The sequence below is a fragment of the Acomys minous genome (assembly GCF_964271855.1).
Source record: "Acomys minous genome assembly, chromosome: 16".
NCBI lineage: Eukaryota > Metazoa > Chordata > Mammalia > Rodentia > Muridae > Acomys > Acomys minous.
In genome coordinates, this window is record NC_140498.1 from 11,556,768 (window position 1) to 11,580,833 (window position 24,066).

Sequence of the window (24,066 nt, forward strand, 5' to 3'; positions counted from 1 at the left end):
CAACTAGGTGGGTAAGGGTCATGGACACAGCTGGGAAGTGTCCTGAGGTCTTTAGAGTCCTGCTGAGCACTGCAGCAGGACCAAGAGTTAATGCTTACTCACACCTGTGCCAGCTGTGCCCCGGCTCCAGCGTGATCATCTGGACAGTAACAACAGATACTCCTTTCACCAAGCAGTTACTGGCTGCAAAGCACCCTGCTTCCATCAAGACAATTGGCAAACAGCCACTAGACTCTTAGGCTGGGTTGGGGCTAGGTTTCAGAGATGCAAGGCCCTTGGCCAAGAGGTAGGAAAGTGCTTGCTGGAAGCCACACCAGCCAGGTCCTCAGCACTCCACTGACCACATACCTAGTAAGTGTTGCCCAGTGCCAGACCTGCCACAATCATCATCAGATTCCCTTTCATTTGAGGAGGGCAAAGCTGTAACAATCAGGTCTCTGAGACAGGCAACATATTCATATCCCCTAGGCAGAGCCTGAGAAATGACTGTCGGTTTCTCTCCTTGCAGAGACAAGAATCAAGGCTCAGAGAAATCAACTGATCCTGCAAGAGCACAGAGCACAGCAGGTCCTCCAAAGCCCAGCCCACAGCATCACCGCTTCCAAAGAGCTTTTCCTGTTGCAGACAAGTGCTAAGGGTCCAGTATGCAATGAAAAAGGCACAGAAACAGGTGCTCAACACAACCCCAATTCTGTGACACAAAAAAAGTTGACATCGATGTCTTCTCATCTAAAAGGATGGAGGTAATACTATATTTTTCATATATTTCCAGCAAGGCTTCTAAAGAGACCAGCAGTTATGTGTTTTCTAGAATTAACGGGGACAGGAACTACTGTAACCAAATTCTGGTTAATAGAATGTTGCCAGGTACACCATGTAGGCATCACACATCCTCCTGCACCAAGAGCTGATGTGCCAGTTTTAGCCTTTTGTGGTCTGGCATCTGTTGTTGTTTGTTGATTTAGAATATTCCTTGGCACCTGGGGTCCCCTCCATGAGGATCCTGGATTGAATAGGCCTACAAGAACAGCAGGATCCCTCCTGGTACCTGCATCTAGACCTGCCGGGGGAAGGAAGTATGTCCCTCTGTGTGCTGTGCTGTGCTGCCCTGCCAGCCAGCTAGGCTGGTCCTCACCTATCTGCATCTCCTTTCATCCTCCCTGGCATCCTGATCCTACTGGAGTGCCCTGAGGCTCTGGTGCTTAGGGAATCCAGGTCCACTGCAAGGCCAGGCTGGCCTGACATCCGCAACACAGCTTCCACACTCTTAACAGCATTCTTGGAGACAGCTCTGGACTAACCCTACTAGGAGAGCCCCCTGAGCCTGTGGCCTGAGAGCAGCTGACAGCTCCTTAGTAAAAGCAGGCCACCCCGAAGTCTGAGTGACATTGTACCGGTCTGACAAAGATGCTGAGGCTCACATCAAAGCCTCATTTTTCTTCTTCCTGTTAGGCACTGAAACCATTTACATAAAGAGCCCCACATGGGTCTGCAACAAAGATGCATTTCTCCCGGATCCTTTTCAGCCTCCCAGACACTGCCTGTCAGATGTGGCCCCTTTTGGAGGCAGCTGTTTAAGGACCCCTGTACTTGGGTCACCTAGACATGGGCTGGGAGGGCCAACCAAAACAATAACTGTGACATAATTTCTAGGTTTTTGATGGTACGAGAGATCAAACACAAGGCTTCCAACATACTGGTGCTGCACCGCTGAACCACACCCTCACCCTCTTAATTTCTTTAAAAACAAAAAAGAAGAAAACTAACCAATCTCTAAGAATCTCAGCCAAGATGAAAGAGGTCTCTGGGAAGACTAGGCCCCCTGTGAGCAGCAGCTTCCTGAGCTTGTCCACTCCCAGGCATCTGGCTCTGCTGGGCAGAGGCTTCCTGAGCTACTGGAGTCGGGCCTGCAAGCCAGATCTTCCCAGTGGCAAAGGCCAAGTTCACAGTCGGCAGCTGGTGTGCCTGCCTGTCATTTCTTCAGCTCATTCTGGGTGGTCCAGGGCAGCTCCTATGCAGTCCTGTTCTCTGACAGGCAGGACCTAAAGCCTTCAAGCTTTATTTTTGAGCAAATGAGCTCTCTTGGTTCCTTTTCTAAGGGCAAGTCTCACTACCCGTGAGTAAAAATACCTAGATCCAGGCTGGGCATGGGGGCACACACCTTTGATCCCAGCACCTAGGAGGCAGAAGCAGGAGGATCGCTATGAGTTCCGAGCCAGCCTGGTCTACAAAGGGAGTTCCAAGACAGCCAGGGCTGTTACACAGAGAAATCCTGTCTCAAAACAAAACAAACAAAACAAAACAAACAAACAAACAAAAAAAAAAAACAAGCAAACAAAAGCCTAGATCCTTGTCCCAAGAGCCTGGGAGCAGAGAGTAAAACAGGGCCCACTCTAGTCCAGAGGTCCCCTGTACAATTCCTGGACCAGTCCATCTCCCACATGCCAGATAGGTCACTTGGTGGGGGGTGGGGTGATCCTTACATGTGCAGTGAGTGAGTTCTGCACAGTAAGGTATTGCATAACTACTTCTGCTTGGACCTAGAATCTGCTGGAGTGCCACCAAATGACTCATACAGTAAGGCCTACATGTTGCCATTTGGGGATCAATGTTCTCCACTATGTATTATTACACAGAACTTACTTTATGGGATTTTTAGGGGACCTTTAAAACTCGTATTTTCTGTGTACAGAATAGGCTCTGAAGCCCATGAAAACGGCATTACACAGGAACATTTCTGGATTCTGAGATTAACAAAGCCATCCTCTGCAAGTGGGTGCAGCATCTTGGCATCAAACAGGAATGACACATACAAACCACATGTTCTAAAACACTCATGGCAAGTTAGCACAAGATTTACTATGTATACAGTATTCTGCCTGCATGTACCCCTGCAGGCCAGAAGAGAGCACCAAATCTCATTATAGATGGTTGTGAGCTACCATGTGGGTGCTGGGAATTGAACTCAGGACCTCTAAAAGAACAGACAGTGCTCTTAACCTCTGAGCCATCTCTCCAGCCCACAGTAGATCTTTATATTCAGAAGATTCTTGTAACTATGAGAGTGTTCATCAGAAAGGGGAGGGCAAGGCCTGGGCAGCTGCCCCTCCTACCCATGGTTCTATTTTACATGATTTTAGTCACCTATAGTTAGGACCACTCAGAAAATACTAAGTAAAAAATTCTAGATGTTGGGGGCTGGAGAGACGGCTCAGTGGTTAAGAGTGCCACCTGTTCTTCCAAAGGTCATGAGTTCAATCCTCAGCAACCACACGGTGGCTCACAACCATCTATAATGAGATCTGGTGCCCTCTTCTGGCTGCAGGTGTACATGCAGGCAGAGCGCTGTATACATAAAAAATAAATAAATCTTTTTTAAAAAATTCTAGATGTTAATTTAAAAGTTTTATTAACTTTATTGTAGTATATTACCATTGCCCTAACTTATTACTAGTTTCTGTTCATCTCTTAACTGTGATTACTTTATGCACTAAACTTTAGGTATGCACTAGCATTGCAGAACAGTACACGTGTACAGGCATGGTGGCACATAGCTTTAATCCCAGCACATGGAAGGTGGAGGTAGACAGATCTCTTTGAGTCTGAGGCCAGCCTGGTCTACAGAGTAAGTTCCATGCTGGCCAGAGTTACACAAACAATAACCACTAACAACAAAATATAACAGAAGCTAGAAAGATGGCCCAGGGTTAAATACACTTGTTGCTCTTTCAGAGGACCTGAGTTTAATTTCCAGCATTCACATAGTGGCTCAAAACTATTCAGAATTCTACTTCCAGGGATCTGATACCCTCTTCTGACCACACACACACACACACACACACACACACACACACACACAACAGCTCAGGGTGTGGTGGTGGATGCCTTTAGTCCCATCACTCAGGAGGCAGAGGCAGAAACATCTTTACACGTTGAAACCAGTCTAGTCTACACAGTAAATGCCAGGACAGCCAAGACTACATAAAGACCCTGTTTCAAAAAAAACCAAACTAAACCAACAGCAAAAATTCATAGACAAAATGGTCATACACATGAAATAAAGCTTAAAAAATATTAAAGAAAAAAAGAAAGGCTGTAGTTGTGCACATCTTTAATCCTAGCACTCAGGAGGCAGAGACAGGTGGGTCTCTAAGTTCAAGGCCAGCCTGGTTTATAAAGTGAGTTCCAAGGCAGCCAGAGCTACATAGCTAGACCCAGTCTCCAAAACCAAAACCAAAACCAACCAACCAAACAAACAAACAAAAAACCCAAAATAAACAAACAAAAGAAAAACAGTACATTTAGGGTTTGGTAGTACCAAACTACCCAGTGTTTCAGACATCACTGGAGTCTTTTTCCTCCCTCAAGACAGGGTTTCTCTGTGCAACAGCCCTGGCTGTCCTAGAACTCTCTTTGTAGACCAGGCTGGCCTGGTCTTTGAACTCACAAAGATCTGCCTGCCTCTGCCTCCTGACTGTTGGATTAAAGGCGTGCGCCACCGCACCAGGCTCTATCATTAGAGTCTTAAGAGGTATTCCCTGGGGATGAAAAGAGACTATTATTCATGCACACTATTGGTGGCGTGCCATTTCTGTGCCTGTTTTGAGGTTAGTACCACAGCAGTAGTGGCAGGGAGCAAGGAGTAGAGAAAAGGAAAGGGAGAGAGGCCACTCTCACAGGTCCTTTGATCATATGATTATCTGTCTCCCCAAAAGTGCCAAGATGAACCTTTGGGGGCCATTTAAAATGTAAACTTCAGCCAGGTAAATACCTACAGTCCCAGCACTCAGGGAGCTGAGGGCGGAGGGTTTCAAGGTCAAGGCCCCATCTCAGAAAACCAAGTGCTGGTGTGTGCTCCATGGTAGCACACTTCCTATGTCCCAGGCCCTGAATTCCATCTCCAGCACTAAGGATGGAGGGAGAGGAAAAAAGAACCAAAACCTGAGCATATACAATGACAGCTAAATGGCAACGAGAAATGAACCACTGCTGCCCGCAGCATGGCCAAGACAGCAAGGAGAACAATTAAGCCGGGTCCGTGTGTGTATGGAATCTGTATGCGGACACATGAGTCTTGGGTGGAAACACCTAAGAAACACAACAGGCTTTTGGAGCTGGTAATATTGCTTTTCTCACCCAGAGAATCAGTTACACATGAGTGTTTGCTGTATGCAAAAATGTATCTGCTGTTCACTTATGAGCCACGTTCTTTATGTATGCAGACCAGTCAATGAAAGGCTAGGAAGTAAATCAAGACGGCAGGTGTGGCCCGGTGGTAGTTCACTGTCCAGCATGTATGAGACCCCAGAGTCACCCTCCAGCATATGTTCCCCAAAGTCAAACACAAGATCCTGGACTCCTTCATTTAGACCCACCGAGGCACCTGCCTCTGCTGGGGTAAGTTACAGAACAGATGACAGGCTGAAGCTACAGACGAGGCTCCAGTCTGAGCCCCGGCACCAGTGGTACACGTTTAACTCCACCACTCAGGAGGTGGAGGCAGGAGGATAAAATGACACTGTCATCCTTGGCTACAAGAGGCTAAAAAGCCCCACCTGACCTGCATGGCCAACATTTGTACCCCTTCCTAAACACTTCCTATGCAAGTACGCCCCTTCCTGTCCTCAAAGAAGTCCAGCTGACCATGTGGCCTACTGGGTCATGGATTTTAGAGTGGAGACAACAGCGCATCCATATGCCTCTTCCTCTGTGAAACGCAGGCACTTCGGATGGCTGCCGCTCCATCTGCCTGCCCAGATCACTGGAGGATGTCACTAAGCCATCGCTTAGTCCAACACAGATACACAGAGGAAGTAAGGGAGTGTCTGTCAGGAGGCACGTCTAGTGTCTTCCAACTACTCCAAGGACCATCCAGGTTTTTTGGTGGCTTGTATCCTGACATCTCTGGTTTTGCAAATCAGAAACATTCTGGGCTCAGGGATTTTGTGCACTAGACTTAGCTTGAGTCTCAGCTGTCCCCAAGCTGCAAGAGTCTGTACCCAACGTCCTACCCTGGCTCTACCCACTTCACTGTTCCACCCATTGGAGGGCAGAGCAGTGTTAAGTATCAGTTCTCACTCTCACAGAACAGCATGAAAGAGATGCAGGTGAGGCACAGGCACTCCTGACTCCATTGTCATTTTGCCCCTACCCACAAAGCCTGCACAACACAGGCCCCAAGACCCTTTGGAGAGGCCCCACGCTCAGAAAGTGCAGCTCAGGTTAGACCCATCCCTCCTCTATGGATGCCAAAGATGATATTCCCACCTGAAGTCTCCTGCTGCTTAGGAAAAGATGACTCAAAATGACCCAGGACACAGGAAACAGTGCCACTGGCAACCCTGTTTTGGGTCATATGAGTTGGAATCCCAGAGAATAAAAATTTTTCCTACAAAAGAGGATTCCCATGGAGGCCATATGATACATGACATAACTCTACACTGGCCTTGAAACCCCAGCAACAAACTTGGCTTACGAGCGGAAGGCCCTCCACAGTTCTCCTCACTCTAGTAGCCATCAGACACCCCCACAGGCATAGCATAGGTAGATGGGAAGGGAAGGGCGGGGGGAATCTGAAGCACATAAAAAGTTAAGGCGCAGGGGCTTGAGATGGCCTATGTTCCGGGGCTCCTGGCTCTCCTAATTTGTTTCCATCTACGCTTCTTCCTCATGGAGGAACCATAGCTGGCCATGGTGCACTGCCCTCATCGGTGTTACCACAGAATTCACAGGCTTGGGGAGTGCGATGCACTTGTTCCAAGTCACACGGGGAAGCTATTCTGGCAGCTTTCCTACTGCCTGAAGAAAGACTGTCCTCTTCAAGTCACATGGAGGTCCCAGTTCAGCCAGTGCTGTGCTGGAAGCGGTGACGCTTACTTTTCCCCCTACTCCTCTTCTGCACATATTGCAGCTACTTTTGACTCCTCACACACACACACACAACTCCCCCTTTTCCCACTGTCTGCTTGGACCAGCCTCCTCAACTGACTCCCCTGCCTGCCCTCACACCACATCCCATCCCTAGAGCTCCCCACTCCCACGCTTCCTTCCTTGTGCCCTTACTCGCTCGTGGTTAGGGATAAAACCCTAAACACTACCACTAGGCCCAAACATGGCTCTTCAGCTGGAGGGGAACCCTGAGGGCAGGACCCCACCTGTGTACAGTCAGGGCACACGGGAGGACACGCTGGCTCAGTGAAGAGATGAACACTAACTCTGCAGCCTGAGTAGCATAGGGCGCAGCTGACTGGAGGGAAACTGTCTGCTGATGGTGTTCAGGCTCAGCAGTTCCTTCCTCAGGGCACCGCAGCTCTCTCCAACCACAGGGCCCACTCCAAGAGCCTTCAAGGGACTTCTTGTATCCCCAGACTTTGCACACATAGGACACAAAATTCTAGAATGCTCCACCCTCTCCATTTGCCTGGCACTGTGTCCATGGGTTGTCATCTCCACACAAAGGTCATCTCTCCTCAGATCACACTGGATTCCCTCCCTGAAGCCCTACCCCTGCGGCAGTAGCTTCCTCCAGGCCACAGGTCCTGGTTCTGTTAGACCGCCCTCCCACTAGCACAAGGTAGATACTCACAAAAATCAAATGATGTGGTTTGGGTTCCAGGGGCAGAATCTGGCGATTCATCTAAATCTAAGAAATTGCTGGAGTGTCCGCCACACACCACCCTGGGATGGTAGGCGAGAGGCCAAGGGCCGTGCTCATTTGCCAGGCCTTTACTACACGCCAGAGGCACGCAGGCCTTCTCTAGGCAGTTGGGGCCAGATAGGGAGAAGGGCTGTGCCTGTGAGGCCTGCATGTGCTGGAGGTCTAATATCAATAGTAACTTTAGATACCTGCATAGGACTTAAGAGAGCTAAGAGGCCATATGAGAGTAAAGAAAACCAAAGCCAGGCACATAGCAGGCTTCTACTCGCCCGTATTTCTGGGTGGGGCTGGGCCCTCTCCCAAGGAGAGGAACACAGAACTACCCAGGACTCTGCTGGCCACACCTTGCTATTGGGTCTTCAGAAGGCAGGAAGACACTGAGCTGGGCCGTAAAGGCCAAGCCCTCTCTGAGTGGTCGGTTCCTCCCTATCTGCCTTCCACCATGATGGCACTGAGTGTGCAGCTATTAACTGCCTAGTCATTTGTCTGTCCTCACCCACCTGAACACTGTAGAGCACCAGCCTGCAGCCCTGAGCTGAGCAGTAGTCTGTAGGTGACACTGTGTTTCTTGTTTTTCCTTTTGGGGAGTGGGGTAGGGTGTGGTGGGGAACATGACAGCGTGGCATGTGACCCAGACTGGTCTTGAATTCCTCACTCTCCTGCCTCTCTACAAGTTCTGAGACTACAGGATTGTGCCATAACCCAGTTCTGTAGGTAAATGAACTGGGGTTATGCACTCAATTCTTTCACACACTGTCCCCTAGCCCACCTACTCCAGAAAGCCACCCCCCACTGCACTGCGCACCCCCACACCCTGGCTATCCAAGGCCATCATGGCCTCGCTAAACCTGTTTGCTTACTTCAATGACAATGCATGCAGAGCTATGCTACGTACAGAATATGGAAGCAGAGATCAAAGTCCAGCTCTCATCTTTGGAAACAGGCACTGAGTACTGTGTCTGCTTGCCCTTTCGTGGCCTACTTTTCTTCATTCATCCTTTGGGGAAGACCCTTGTATTCCTCTGTACCCCAGGGTACAGTTTGCCAAAAGCTGTTGTTACTCAGAACACCGCTCCTGTCTTGCCTGATCCTGGGCTATGACCCAAATGTGACCAGGCACCAGAAGGCCACAAGAAACCCCATTTTTCTAGGATTTCCATTTGCTGAAATTTCCGCAATTACCACCTACTTTATTTGTTACTACATAACACTGACCCCTTGGCTGTGTGGAAGTCCTGGGTTTTGTTTTGTTTTAGTTTTGGCTGGTGTGTGTGTGTGTGTGTGTGTGTGTGTAAGCCAGAAGTTGATGTCACATGTCCATCTCAATTGTTCTCCATCTTAAGTGTTGAGACTGAACCCACTAATTCAGTTAGGCTAGCTGGCCTGAGCACTCCAGGGATGCACATCTCCCTCCTCAGCAGCGAGATTACGAATGTGTACCACCTTGCCAGCTTTTCTTATTGCACGGCAAATACTTTATTCCCAGACAGTGCCCAAGCCCTTGTCCTATTCTCTGACAGGCCCTCATTGGTTGGCCATTCTGCTACAGGAAAGGCTTGCGTGGTCCAGGCCATTATTAGAACCAAGACCAAGGCTGCACTGCTCTACCTAACATGGGGTTGGGCATGTGTAAGAACATAACTGCCGCCAGACGTGGTGGCGCACGCCTTTAATCCCAGCACTCGGGAGGCATGGGCAGGTGGATGGCTGTGAGTTCGAGGCCAGCCTGGTCTACAAAGTGAGTCCAGGACAGCCACGGCTACACAGAGAAACCCTGTCTCGAAAAACCAAAAAGAGCCTAACTGAACTTCTGCAGACCCTTCTCTTCTCTGAGCAGTGACTGTTAACAAGCTGGTACCTGTCAATGCTGCCCCACCCAGCTGTCTTTTAAGTACCCACCCCCAGCTCACATCTGTGTTCCTCCCCTTTTAAAAACTTCTCATAGCTCTCAGGGCCCTCTAACAACTACCATTTGCTTTACGTTCTAAGTCCTAACAGCCATTATTGCTTTTTCCTGTAGCTCCTGCTCCAACAGATGAGTCTGCAATCCACTCGGGTGTTGCTTGCTCCAAGACCCCAGCACATGCCAGTTCTGTTGAAATTCACAGACCCTGTTCATCCTTCCAAACCCTAGACAGACACCCCTCCACCCCCTTTCTGCTTGTCCCTGTTCCCTGAGTGGGTTCCTGGCACACACATTGATTCTTGTTCTCCATTGCAATCAGAGCTTGACACCACTGTCTCCTACCAAACCAGATTCGACAGGGACTAGGCCTTTTGTCTTTGTTTTAAATCCCCAGTGCTTAGATACCGCCTGCAGACAAACAGTCACTCAGGAGTCTAGCTGACAGGTGGGTGAGTCTGTAAACAACATCTGCACAGCCCTTAGCATCTACGAAGCCTTTTCCTGTCTTCCCCCTCAGACCCTATCCCTACCCCTAGGCATGGCCTCAGAGGCTTCAGGGGCCTTTTCTCTGGCCTGGAGCTGGGGTCTGCGAGGAGTTTCCAGCAGGGATCATCAAAAGCAGCTGGGACCCTCTTTCAGCAGGATGCCAGCTGTTTCCTTAGCAAGAGACACTTCCCTAGCAGCCCCAGGAGAAGCTGGCAGGTGCTCAGGTGGCCAACAAGTATGGCCCAGAAACTGGCTGGCCCGGGCATCCGCCCAGAGCCACCAGGATTTGGTGGTTGAGTGCAGCTCCACCAGTGAGTCTTGGTAACAGTTGCTATGTAAAACGCTCGAAGGGGGAATTTACTGTCAGCGTTAATAATAGATGAAGGTTTCAGAATTTTTGATGCCTTACGTTCTAAGCCGTTTGATTTATAATGTCTCTGGAAAGAAAGAGATGAGGGCACAGTAGAGGAGGAGGCCTAGAAAGGAGTCAGGAGCTCATTCCTCTCGCAGGGATGGAAAATCAAGAGGCCCTGAGTGGGGAAGCCCCTGGGCCATGCACCTCCAGGATACTGGATTTTGAAAAAGCTTGCAATGGACCTCAGACACTGTGTTTGTTCATGGGAAGGGAAACTGAGTCTTGGCCTCGCCAGCCAGCACTTGGGGTTGTTTTGGTGAATTGCTGCCTCCCTTCTTAGCACATGCAGGTGTATCTCAAGTAGGCTCCGGAAGCAGCACTTAAGGGTGCCCACAGCAGGGGCCTTGTGGGGCTGATTACAGGCACCACAGAGCCTACCTGCAAATCCCAACTCCCCCTACTTAGCTACAAGTGGCAGAAGCTGCTGCTGGGGAGTGGGCCTCAGGTTGCCCAGGCAATCTGCTGCAAAATAAGGACTGTGTGCCTGGGAAAGCCTCAGAGACCGAGGGGCTACAGAAAGGAACATGGGCAGGCCCTGGGATTCCTAGAGGCAGCACATAGGTCAAGGCTGAGGCCACTGTGGCCAAGGCTGCCAGTTGCTGGCAGACAGCCAGTGCTATGCTGGCTTCAGGTGCTCTTTGCCACCCCTCACCTCCTGTCCTGCCTGTCGGGCATGGGAAACATCCCCCAACTAGACCAAGCCTTCCCTGTGTCTGAGAAGGCAGAACTAGCTCAAGCCATGGCCCACACACTAACTGTCCCCACTTGGAAAACAGGAAGCACCTGGTGTAGCCTCTCAGTCCAGGAGCAATCTACACCATCCTCCCCTGCCCCAGCTTCCCTTGCCCCTCAGTAAGATGGGGACAGCCCTTTTGAGCCTATTGGACAGGGTGAATGGCAGAATTGTAGGTCAGTCCTTCACTAGTGATATACATAATTTTCATAACCTCATTGGTGCCACAAACCTGAGTTGTTATGGAAAGGGAGAGGGAAGGGAAGATGATAGGCAGAGGTATGGCATGCATTTTTGTATAAAACACTCCAGGTGCCAAGACTACACAGAGGGCTGTGTACAACATGTACAACCATAAACGTCTCTGGTCCCAGCTTCTTATCAACATGGTGGCCTTTCCACAAACAGGTTTCCTCTGCCTTCTGAACACCCAGCCCAAGTGTGATGATTTCCTGAGACCAAATGAAAAGTGTGTGTGTGTGTGTGTGTGTGTGTGTGTGTATGTGTACACAGCATGAAGACCACAGTCTGACCCCGACCCAGCGTCTATATAAAGAGCAGGGGAGTCTGTAATCAGTCGTAAGATTGAAGAGGTGGAGACAGGCAATGCTGGCCCTAAGAAGTAGGACCTGGTTCCCAGAGAACATGTCTCAAAAACCCAAAGTAAGGCCAGGTGAGGTAGTGTACTCAGGGGGCTGTTCCCGGAGACAGCTGGGTAGCTGGCAAGACAACTGAGAACCCGTCTGACAGGCAGGCTTTGTTCTCTATTCAGCCTCTTTCTGGACAGATGTATTGGAGCTAGGTGTGCAGAATTGAAGGGAGCGCCTGACAGGCATTGGAGGCTGTTGTGATGCACATCCCAGCCTAGTTGCCATCTTCTGGTCAAGGACAGATCCCTGGCCTGGAGGTGTGTTTTTCACTGGGTACTGAACAGTACAGGAAGGCGAAGGCCCCTGGGGCTACACTGTGGGACCACTCTCTCAGCTCACATTCAGCACGAAAGGATAACATGCTATCACTGCTCCCATAGACATAAATTTTGCACACACCATTCCATTTGCTAGGTATGGAACCTTCCCCCCAACACTGCTTTTCATCTAGTTGTCTCTGAGATGGCCAGGCTAGCCCCTCTCTGCTCTTTAGCTTACAGGCACCACACAGGAGATCCTTCACATGGTTGCTTGTGTTAATGGAATGTAGCTGTAGATGGGAGAGAGCACCTACCACATGGTGCGAAGTAGGAATTTAAAATGTAGACACGGGTCAGGTATGGCTCAGCGGTAGAGCTTACCTAGCACACACAGGATGTGGGTTCCATCTCCAGAGCCATAGAAAAAAACAAGCAAACAAACATGCCCCAAACTTCTTGGAGCAGTGCCATCTTCAGGAAGTCTTCCTTATACCCTATGTCTTTGGATTCAGGGTCCACTTATTGGTTCCTCAGTTCTCTTATCCATGCAGCTCTTGGTGTGACAATACATGTGATAATAATGACGTAACCTGGGCATCTACGCACTAGCCCCAAGTAGCCTGCAAAGACTCAGAGGGTGGGGACACACCTGGTGGCTACAGACCGCCTGGTCTATTAAGTGAGTGATGAGGAAGGGTGGACGATAGAGGACCACTTCAGCTTCATCTTATCCTCACAGGGAGAAGCACTACCCTGCCTTGTCCCAGGATATAAATGGCATGCAGCCCCAGAATTCCCAGCTGGAACCCGCTCTACCATGCATCTTCACGCTCTGCCTAAAGTGAAGTGGACTCAGGAACCAGCCCCTACTGCCACTCTCAGGACTGAAGACCAGCTCCTCTACCTCCAAGAAGCCCACTAGACAGTGTCTAGCTAAGCAACAGGCAGGCGGCCTGAGAATGGTGATGTCGGCAGGCCCATCTCTTCCAGAAATCCTCAGAGGTACAGTGTGTTCACCCCAAGTAGAGCTCCTCTCTGGGCTAGAGACCCTCTTGGCTCCCTCACCAATGCCCAGAAGGGCAGTTATAACTATCCTTAATTAATAAGAAATGGGGTAATGAATTAATCATTACATAACTCACGCAATTTGTTTGGCAGCCATATCCTTAAAAAACAAAGCTGTGTGTGTGAGCACTCATGCATGGCAAGGTCTTTGCCAAATGACACTGAAGGGCAGACTGGAATATTATCCCAGGAAACCCCCATCTTTGGATGAGGCAGGGACAGCCAGGGGCACTAAATGGTTGCAAGAGCTCCAAGCAAGAATCTGTGGAAGAGCAGGGACACCATGGTTCATCACACCCCCAAGGCAGAAAGAAGCAGGTGGGCTTACTCCAGGCTGCAAAACTAAACAACCCCCTCCCCCAAGAACGGAACAGATGCCTCCTCAGATCAAGAGAATGACACCAGCTCTCAGAAGAGATGCTGTGAAACCAGTGACAAGGGATACAGTGGTACCTTTAGGACCTTGTCCCGCATCATGGTCACCAAATCACTGGAGGGCTCCTTGTACACAAAGGCCCTGGGGTTAAAGACAGATTATGGAAGGGGGGGGGAGGAAGGGGGAGAGGCAAGATGGCTCAGCAGGCACCTGTCACTAAATCTGAAGACGTGAGTTCAATCCCTGGGACCCAAATGGCAGAAGGGAAGAAGACCTCCATACTATGGTGTACATGTCTTGACACAAACACACACAGACATACAAAGAAATCTAATAAAATTTCTTGGTTTTGTTTCTAAAGAAAAAGAAAGTAGATGGTGCCCACAGGTGCGCCGGCAGAGCAGCCTGCTGGAAGTGTCCCTGAATGGTAAGAACCCACAAGCTAGCTCTTGGCTGTGTCCTGGACTGGGCCATCTCCAGGGTTAGCAGGCTCTGCTCATGGCCTATGCCAGTCTTGACAGAGCAGCCACATCTTGGGGTGTAGAACCTAGTCCCTGTTCTGTCTTGCAAAGCCTCCCTATCCTAAATGCTTACACTCTAAGCCCTACAGTGAGATAGAGTTCAAAGGCACACCCTAGGTGGGAGCCAGCAACACCCCGCTAGTCTCCCCTCCATACGAGAGCCCAGCAGCTTGCCCACTGCTGAATCCACTATGGACTCAGAGCTAGCCAGGCCCTACCTGCACAGCCCTGCCGTTTCTAACCCTTCTTGTTCTGGTTCCTAGTTAACACCAACTACACCTGACTGGATTCTGACAATTCAGACTCCTGGGCTACCCAGGAACTGTGACTCAGAGGAGTCCCAGGACAGGAGCATGCAGAGTGGGCACATTTCTGTGGGCTGAACCCCAACAGCCTTCATGTCTGTTGGCATGAGTGAGGGGCTACCTCCACCTTAATCAGCAGCAGCCCAAGGAAAACACACACAGCCAGTGACATCTGAAACCCCATATCCCATGGGCTCCAGCATTTTAAAAAGTTTTTTGTTTTTTGTTTTTTGTTTTAGATCCAAATTTTTGGTTTCTCTGTTCAGCCTTGGCTGTCTTAGAACTCACTCTGTAGACCAGGCTGGACTCAAAATCCGAGATCTGCCTGCCTCTGCCTCCTGAGTGCTGGGGTTAAAAGCCTGCACCACCACTGCCCAGCAGGCCCTAGTACTTCAATGGACACATATTCACCTGGCAGAACCTGGTACCAGCAGTGGAGAGCTGCTGTGGCTCAGGGGCTTCTTCACCCTTCTGGAACCATGCTGCCTTCATTGTGAGGCATGGACACAATAGGGTTATGAGGATGTTCAGGGCTTAGAACTGCACACAGAACAAGGAAGGCTGCTCCCAAATCACCAAGGCGACTATGCGGTAAGTGCTCCTTATGGTCAGGGTTCTGCCAACCTAAGTTTATTTAAACCTACGACTGGAATGGTAGTATGTGTAAAGCAAAAAACCCACAACCCTGTGGAGAGGCATGTACGCATCAACACCACTCTGTGCTGCCTACGACTGGAGAGCAGGCAGGGCCCACTGTAGCCTCCAGAGGCCAAGCTACAACCAGATAGATGCACATACATGCAACCACTCATACAAAACATTCATATATATATATATATATATACTATATATATATATATATAGTAAAATAAGCAAATCTGGAAAAATAAGCAAAACACTGAAAACAGTGTCTATGGGCTCTCAAAATGGCTCAGAGGCAAAGGTGCCCTTCCCAAAGCCTATGGGCTTGAGTTGAATTCTCGAAACCCACACGGTAGGAAGGGGAAACAAATTCAGTAAGCTGTCCTCTGACCTTTGTTGCACTTTTACTGTGATACTGTGCATATCCCCCTTCCTCCACAAAATAAATAAATCCTCCATACAAAATAAATAAATGTAAAAAAACTATTTTTAAAATAAAAACAATGCATATGGTTTAAAGTAGTGAGGCTGACAGGATTTTTTTTTTTTTGGGGGGGCAGTTTCCAGTAAATTTAGTAGCAGGGCTCAGAGAGGAGAGAGGATGGTTAGGTCCATGCAGTTAGGTAGCTACAGACTGAAAACATTCTTTTGTTCATTTCTTCATTAATACCAAGCAAGATCTCATGCCCAAGCAACCTGCTGGATACCAAGACCTCAGCAGTAGGAACAGACTCATTCTTCTAATATGAAGTGTCCGCTGTGGGTCCCAGGGCCTGATCCTTGCACCTGGAGCCGTGGCTGGAGTTTGGGAGTGAACAGGCCAGGCTGGGAAGAGCTTGGCCAAGCCTTCGTGTGCACCTGGCATCTGTTCTGTGCCGCATTCACATTACCTGTGGCCACAGGAGCCCACCTACGAGCTAGCAGACACACAAGAAAGGAATTACGGTCCCTACCAGAGACACTGACATGAAGCTGGCTACTGTCTTTTCAGAAAACGTAATTCCTCTTTATTAGAAAAGTAAAGGATAGGTCCAGCTTGCCAGAAGCCAAAACAGCTGAAATGTGCTTGCCTCAGATATGCGGTGTCTGATAAATGGATTTATGCACCTCCCTTCTTTCCTCGGTCCCTCTCTTTAATCAGTCTGTTTTCCATTTAGCCCCGTCTACAGGCACTGCAGTGACAGACGGCCATGAGCTTGGCCTTGGCCCACAGGCCCAACACCCTGGATGTGGGGAGAGTGCTTTTGTTTCCTCAGCACTGAGCACCAGCTTTAAGCCTTTTCAGAAAAGCCTCAGGGATTCTCTGGCTTTCCTGAGATGCAAGGCTGCCTGTGGCCTCTGTTAAGCTAAGGGTGTCAGGAGGGAAGGGCAGGAACAATAAAAGACTTGAGCTTTGGAGAAATATGCTCATCCATGTGGAGACCTGGGCACAGGCAGTTCCAGACGCAGCTGGTGGAGGGAGGCAGCCAGGGCAGAGCCAAGGAGGACAAGGACAAGAGGGCAGGGCATGTCCCTCACCACCACAAAAAAAGCAACTATTCAAAACCACCCAGGGAGTTCTCTCTTACTGAAAACTCCTTGATGCTTCTTTCTGCCTCAGGACTCATGAACAAGGGCCCATCTTATTAGTGGGGTGATAGAGGGGCCCAGAGGGTGGGTCTTCCTCCTAGGAAGGTGGCTGAGCCTGCTCTGTGAGTCATTAGGAGCTGGTAACTAAGCTATCCAGAACTGAATTTTCTTTCCACTAATCTTTTTCTCTATCCCCTCTTCCCCATTAGTCAGCCTGGTTTAGAAGGGAGCTGGGAATATGTGTGTGTGTGTGTGTGTGTGTGTGTGTGTGTGTGTGTGTGTAGGAATGTGTGCTGAATACTAAAATGGTGTCCACCTCCTGATGCGCTGATGGAAGTGGGGGTGGGACAGTGACATCACAGCCAGAGCACCTCTGCCCCATCTCCCCTTCATGGCTTCTGGAGGCCTCCCATCACAGCTCAAGGGCAAATCCATTTCCCTTGATGCCTTCTTGAGTAACAAAAGGCAGGCTTGGGTTTCTTTTACCTCCTCTCACTGAAGCCTCAGCTTTAGCATGTCTGGCAGAGCCTGCTTTGTTCTGGAGAAAATCAAGACAGGATCTGTCCCTGCCTGGGTAGGCGACAGAGTGGAGGTCAGAAATAAACACAAAATAGCACTGTCCACCAGACCTCCTTCCCCAGAGCTGGTTCCCAACAGGGCCTTTGCAGGATTCTGCTCTAAGACCCAGTTCAAATCCCAGGTGGCTCTGTGGTCTGGGAGAAATTCTTTCAGTCTCTAAGCCTGGTTTTACAACCTCGAGGCACTCAGAGTGTTGTACCTGCACAAAGCCCTGGCACAATGTCATTTCTCACCTGGGCAAATCCAGGAGAGCGCCAGACTTCTGCTGGCACAGGTGGGCAGCCATAGGTGGGAGTGTGACCCCCACTTTCTGGAGATGGCTGTATCGGGTACCTCTGGGTGGTATTTCTGAGGAAGGAGTACAAGGATGGTTTTCCTGGATGACAGGAAACACAGACAACCCATGCACGACAAATGTCCTCTTCAGAGGACCTGGACCACGGGAGCAGCATGTGCACAGAATTTTGTTTAGTGTGACCCAGCTACACAGCACCATCCCCTGGATGCTTACAGGCTCTCCTGTCGGTAGACACCAAGGCCAGGGTGCTAGGACAAACTCTAGCCCAAGTTAGTGAACACCTGCTCATACACCAACCTCTGACCCTAATTGCCCCCTCTGGCCTAGGATCCTCCTCATGGGGTGGAGCCAGAGCATCTAGAGGTTTCCACCACCCTCCCTCCAGCAGGAAGCATAGCTGCCTGCACTGGTGAGCCACATCAGCTCAGCGTGTGGGTCTGTGCATGGAGAGGGCCCCACAACCACAGCCTTGTCTGCAACCAAGAGAAGAGGCCAGCTTTAGCAGCTGACTGGCAGGAGGGCTGGTGCCTTGGGCCTACTCCTGCCTGCCTCTAGCCTGGCCAGTACAAGGAAGCGGTAGCTGTTGGCGTAAAGTTGATAGTGCAGAGCCTGAACGTTCTCAAGAAGTGGAGCAGAGCTCAACTGAGGGACGAGGAGCAGACGCTGGAATGTGCATTAGGATGGAGTCTCTAGCGCTGCAACAAGTCAAGCAGACCGGCTTGGTAGACAAGAGGTGCCAGCGGCCCAGTCAGCGGCCCTGGCCCTGCCTCAGAACCCCCTTCCCTGGCTGCCAGCTCAGACCTCTGTCCTCACCCTCTTCTTCCACACCCTTCCTTCCTGTCAGAATCAAAGTAAAGGGCTGCAAATGGGACAGCCGTTTTCATTTGCATCCACCTTTACTTCCCCAGCTCCTGAGGGCTGACATGCCCTGTCCTGTCTAGTCATCCCTCTCGCTCTCTCCCTTGGAGGGTAGCCATAGCCACATACCCCAATAAGGACAGACTGTGAAGCATGCTAAGGGCAAACAGCTAGCACTGATCCATGCTGAGTATACTTCAGGAGCTTGTTGTGTGCTGGCCGTAGTGGATGGGGGGTCAGGTGGGCTCACAATAAGCAGCCCCCCTTTGATCCCTTCACACTCTTTACTCCAATTGCCTTGGTCTTCCTTGTCACAAAACCTTCCCTCTGCTGGGGTGGAGTGGCCCTAATCAGGTGCTTGTGTCCAGATACTTCCTAGGTAGCAGAAAGACACCCTCTGGAGGAACTGCAGCTGCCCCACACCAATGCCCACTGTATAAGAGGTGACAGATACATGCTAGCAGTACTTGCAGCTCTGGGTATCTTGTAGGTCATTTTAGTCCTGACGACTCCTGCAGCACTGACCCACTTCCCAGATGAAGAAGACTGAGATCCATCCATGGGCCAATAGAGGTTCTGGGGCCAGTGTGGATGAAGTGAGGGCCCTGTATAGTAGTAGCTTTCCTGTGTCCTGCTCTTAATGCTTTGTTTGAAATAGGGTCTCACTATGTAGCCCTGGCTGACCAGGAACTGGCTATATAGATCAGGCTGGCCAGGGACTCACAGAGATCCATCTGTCTCTGCCTCCTGAGGTGCTATGATTAAAGGTATGTGCCACCACACCCACTTAAAAGGCTCTTCTTTAGAAGCAGTGTTCTTTTGAGTTTGCTGTTCTCTCTCCCTCAGTAGGCAGGCCCACCCCAGGGACCACCCAAGATGGGGAAAGGGGGAAGGTAGTACCCACATTGCATCTAGCCCCATGCTCCACCCAAGAAGCAGCAGGGGAACAGACTTGTTACAGTTCTCCAGCCAGCCTATCCTATACCCACAATGCTTTACTCAGTCCTAAGTCAGGAACTGGGCCTGTCGCCATCGGCCACTATCTGAGTATCAGCTCACCTTCCCCCAGGTCCTTGACAAATCAAGAGGTAGCACAGACTTTCCTGAGACCCTACTTCCTCAGGCTACCCCAGTCATTCACCCCTCAATTCCACCGTCACTTCTTGGCCTGCTTAGGGTTATGCTTTCTCTAAGCGTCTCCCAATTCAGCAGGGGTAAAAGTGTAATCTATGTACAGCAGTCTGCCCTGAGCCCCTCACCTGGACTGTCGCCCTGGGACTGGAGCCTGGTACCTGGTGTCCACACCACCATCCTTCTGAAGCAGGCAAGGGTACCCGAGGCTGCTGCAGGGTCTTTGCCTCCACACAATTCTGAGGCAGACTCACTGAGGCTGAAATTTCAATTAAGGCAGAGAAATAATTACTACAGGGCTCTAGGCCAGCTCAAGAGGGACAAGCTTCGGTGTCTGAAATAGGAAGAGGTAGCCAGGTACCCCACAGCCAGGAAAAGCAGCTGGGCCTTTTTTTTTTTTTTTTTTTTTTTTTTAGGATCACTCATAATCCCCACCCATTGTTCTGCCTCAGCCTCAGGAGTACATGAAGGCATAAGAGGCTAGGCCGGGGGTGGGGGGCGTATAGAGAAAGACTGGAGGCTCCCAGTGCAGGGGGCCATAAAGGGAGTCTCGGTTGGTTCTAACAAAACTGAAGTAAATGAAATCTAAACACTCAACACTGGCTATCCCATGGTGAGCCTGAAGGCCACCTGAGCATACTAGGGTAGGGTAAGCAACCCAAAAACAGGAGTGAGAGGGCTTGGGTCTTACTAGGCAAACTCTGTACTGTCCCTTAGAAAAAGTCTTGGGGAGTGTCGAAACAGGCCTAGAGGAGGAAAGGGCACTGCTGACCTCCGCACCTCAGGCCCACCTCCACAGAGCGTGCATATGAGGAGAGGGGGTCTCTGGGTACCGTGAGAATGTCTCATCTTTTAACAGGCTTCCCAACAGCCTGTTTGGCTATGTCCCCTCATCTCCAGAAATTACTATCCTTGATCTAAAATACTGTCTCCAAGAATCACCCATTTTCTCTTCAGGAATGCTTCCTTTTAATCCAGAAGCTCATCGGCTGCACAATGTTCCATCTCCAGAAACACCTTCTTTATCTTCAAGTATGATCCATCTCCAGAAATGTCCGTGCTCTCCTAACAGCTCCATTCCAAGAAGCTTTCCAGAAATGCTACGCCCCATCTCCGGATGCTCATTTTACCTCAAGTACCTCAGATCCAAAAGTGCCCCTTTGTTTCCGGAAATACTCCAGCAACATCCTCAAAGAGGCACTACAGTTGATCTCTAGAAAGGCTCCACTCTCAGAAGCGTTACGTCTGGCAAAACTCAGAATGCAGAAAAGCCTCCTCATCTTTACTTAAAACAAAACAAAAAATGTATCTCCAGAAGAATTCTCATTTCACTTTCAAATGTACCCTATTTCGTCTTCAGAAATCACCTCCTCCAGAGATGCACTCCATGCTGTCTCCAGAGGATGTCCTGGCTCTGGAGCCATTCCAGCTCCTGTCTGGAGACACCAAGGCAAAGCTTCCTGCCCTGGCTCACATGCTGAAGGAACTGAGAGCCACTTCCTCCTCTTCCCTTGTGTCTCTGGTTCCTGGAGCCCTCTCAGGCATCTGCCGGGTCCTCTTGTCTCAGTTGCTAAGGATGTGTGGGTCGCGACCCGTTTGGAGGTGAACGACTCTTTCACAGGGGTTGCATATTAGATATCCTGTACATCAGATATATACATTACAATTCGTAACAGTAGCAAAATTAGTAATGAAGTAGCAACGAAAATAATCTTATGGTTGGGGGTCACCACAACTTTAGGAACTGTAGTAAAGGGTTACAGCACTAGGGAGGTTAAGAACTACTGAGCAGGAGGATCTTGCCTGGGGCAGGAATGTGAGAGGATGTGGGGCAGGAAGGAATAGTATGTAAGAGTTCATACAGCCACACCCCTCCCACCATGTCCTCACTGTTAAGCAGCACTGCACATCATGATAAAAACTACACTGTGCACAGTAGAACCATGTCACCCTTTAGCACCTTGGCTCAGAATAACATAGAAATCCGTGTCCACCATTTATACACACATCAAAGATACATCCATACCCACTGTGAGCCTTACCTGACTTTCCTGAGGGTCTTACATTCTAGAGACACCAAGAAGTGGAAGCATTTTGTCAGTTCCCAGACTAGACTGGCAACCTAGCAACTGCTCAGTACCAACAGTTATGAAACTCAATCACAGCACTTTGGGCTTTAGGAGACAGGGAAAGTGAGAATAGTATATTCAGTATCTGCTTGAACATTCACTAGGATGAGGTGTTTACTCTCCCTTGGGCAGCCCAGGCCCCTTGGGTAGAAGCAAGCCTGGCTATGTCACCTTTGTCCACACACCCAAGCACTGCTCTCCAATACACAAAGCCATGCCCTGTGCGGGAGGCGGTGAGAGGGTGAGGGGTAGAATCTAGAAGTTGCTAAGTGGGGGGTAGGCAGTACCAGCACACACAGATATGCCTCCAGGAGCATCCCAGCGGTTCAGTATAGACACAAGCACACTACAATCCCTCTATTCTGGAACTGCAAAGAAGGCTGAGCCCCTGGCCTGCACCAGGCACTCCTGATACCTGGCCTCTGTGGGACAATTCTCTAAGTCCCCAAATAGTAAAAGGGAAGAAGCCCAGCACGATTCCTGATCTGTCCGGGTGGCACTGTGTAGCTCTGGTTTGCTGTCACAGGAGGACAATTACCATTTATTAAGCCTCCCAATTTAGAACCAGCCTCAATTAACTGGACCCTCCAGAGCCTGTTTTGATGGATGTGAATACAGCTTCAATATGCCCTCCACTGTGCCCTCAGCACAGGCTGTGACCCCAACCAGTTAGCTTTTGCCTAGACACAGAGCTTTGACATCTGTCCCCTACTACCTTCTCCAGCCTTCCCAGTCCTGTTCAGGAGACACACTTTATCTCTGCCTGACCTTCCTTTGCTAGGGAAGGCATCCTTACCCAAAAACAAGAAAGAAGAGAAATCCAAAGTTAAACATGGATGTGAGTCAACACACGGTTCTAAAGTCCAAGATGGCAGTGTGCCAGGGCCACACCTTGCTGGTATCAACAGAGCTGGCCAGGCCTCTTAGCTCCTGGGAGCAGCCCAGCCTACGGCATCGGTATTCTCCGTCCTTCGTAGCCCAAACTGCACTGGCTCTCCTGGGACCCTTTTATCGCACAATGTCGCTTCAGCAAAAGGTTATGTAGAAGAATGTGGAAGTCTCTCCCGCATATTAACTAAAAGAATGTTCTTGAAAATGCACAGGAAGAAAGCATCCCTGGGTCTGAGATGAAATGAAGCACAGGACTGGCAGGACTCTGTCCCCAGCCTGCTACACTGGGACCTGGGTATTCCACTTCCTTTCACTTCGCTCCAGATTTCTGGCCTGCTAAAAGTGGGAGCACAAAAGTCCCCATTCCTGATGCTATGACACTGAGGTCACCTGAATAACTGCAATCACATTTCAGAACAAGCAGAATACGATTTGTGTTAGTATTCAGGCCTTGCCAACCAATACTTAACAGGCAATAGCACACTCCACAAGCACGCCATGCCTGACTCCATCACCCATCCCCCACAGGCCACCTCCTGCGTACCCTTTCTGGGGGTGGGGAGCAGAAAACTCTTGGCTACACCTTCCAAACCCAGTTTATCACTAGTTAGCTATGATTGTTTGTTCTGTTGTTTGTTTTTCAAGACAGTATCATTGTATAGCTTTGGCTGGCCTGGGCCCCACTATGTAGACCAGGCTAGCCTGGAATTCAGAGATCCTCCAGTCTCCTGCCTTCCAAGCACTGTGATTAGATGCATGCTCCACACCTGACAACCAGCTGTTTTTTTTTTTTTAAAGGAAAAGCAGAAAGCAGCAGATTTGTGTCAAACTTGGCATTTTAAAAAAGCCCTGTGCTTACCAAACACTTCTCATCTAAGGATGTTCCTTCTCAAGCTATGACCACCTCCAGCCTTAACTCTCAAAAAGCAGGTCTTATCAGAAAAGAGACAGTTTGTGGGCAGAGTTGTGGAAACACCAAGCAAGCTTTCCTTGGCAGGGGCTGTCCACCACTAGGCTTCTGTATGCTGTTTTGTCAAATGACGTGTGACAAAGGCCACCTTCAGTCGGTGACGGTAGTGGTGCAAAAGCCCCTGGTACAAAACATGGGCTCAGCATTTGGGCACACGCCTTTAATCCCAGCACTCAGGAGGCAGAGGCAGGTGGATCACTGTGAGTTCGAGGCCAGCCTGGTCTACAAAGCAAGTCCAGGACAACTAAGGCTACACAGAGAAATCCTGCCCCCCCCCCCCAAAAAAAGGGCTCAGCAGGCTTCTTTGGGATCACTGGAGAAGAAGAGTTCAGCCCTTCTCTGTGAGGTTTACTTGCCCTCTTTGGCCAATCTAATATTAAAATGAACAATAGGAGAAAAATGACCCCTTTGCAAATCCAATGCCCAGAGAGGCAGGTTTGTATTACCTAGCAGAAAAACACATGAATGGCAGCTTAGAGTGTGGCCCTGGGTAAATTACTCTTTGCAGTCACAGAGTGACCTATGACCAGTGTCCATCTCCTTAGGGCCCTGGGATATGAGGGTCCTTGCTCAAACCTCTTCTGGCCTGCTGCTGGCCTGGGCTCAGTGACTGTGTGTGCACGGG

General features: G+C 49.8%; 1 protein-coding gene across 8 annotated transcripts in view; it reads right to left on the bottom strand.

Moving 5' to 3' along the window:
* Positions 1-24,066, bottom strand: part of RAI1 (retinoic acid induced 1) — a 102,556-nt gene that overhangs the window by 34,011 nt on the left and 44,479 nt on the right. For 3 of the 8 annotated variants that reach the window (XM_084762367.1, XM_084762366.1, XM_084762365.1), the window contains one exon: positions 19,580-21,091. The exons of the other annotated variants lie outside the window; for them this stretch is intronic. The gene's annotated coding sequence lies outside the window, so the exon portion shown is untranslated. The remainder of the gene's footprint in view (positions 1-19,579; positions 21,092-24,066) is intronic. 8 annotated transcript variants of the gene reach the window in all.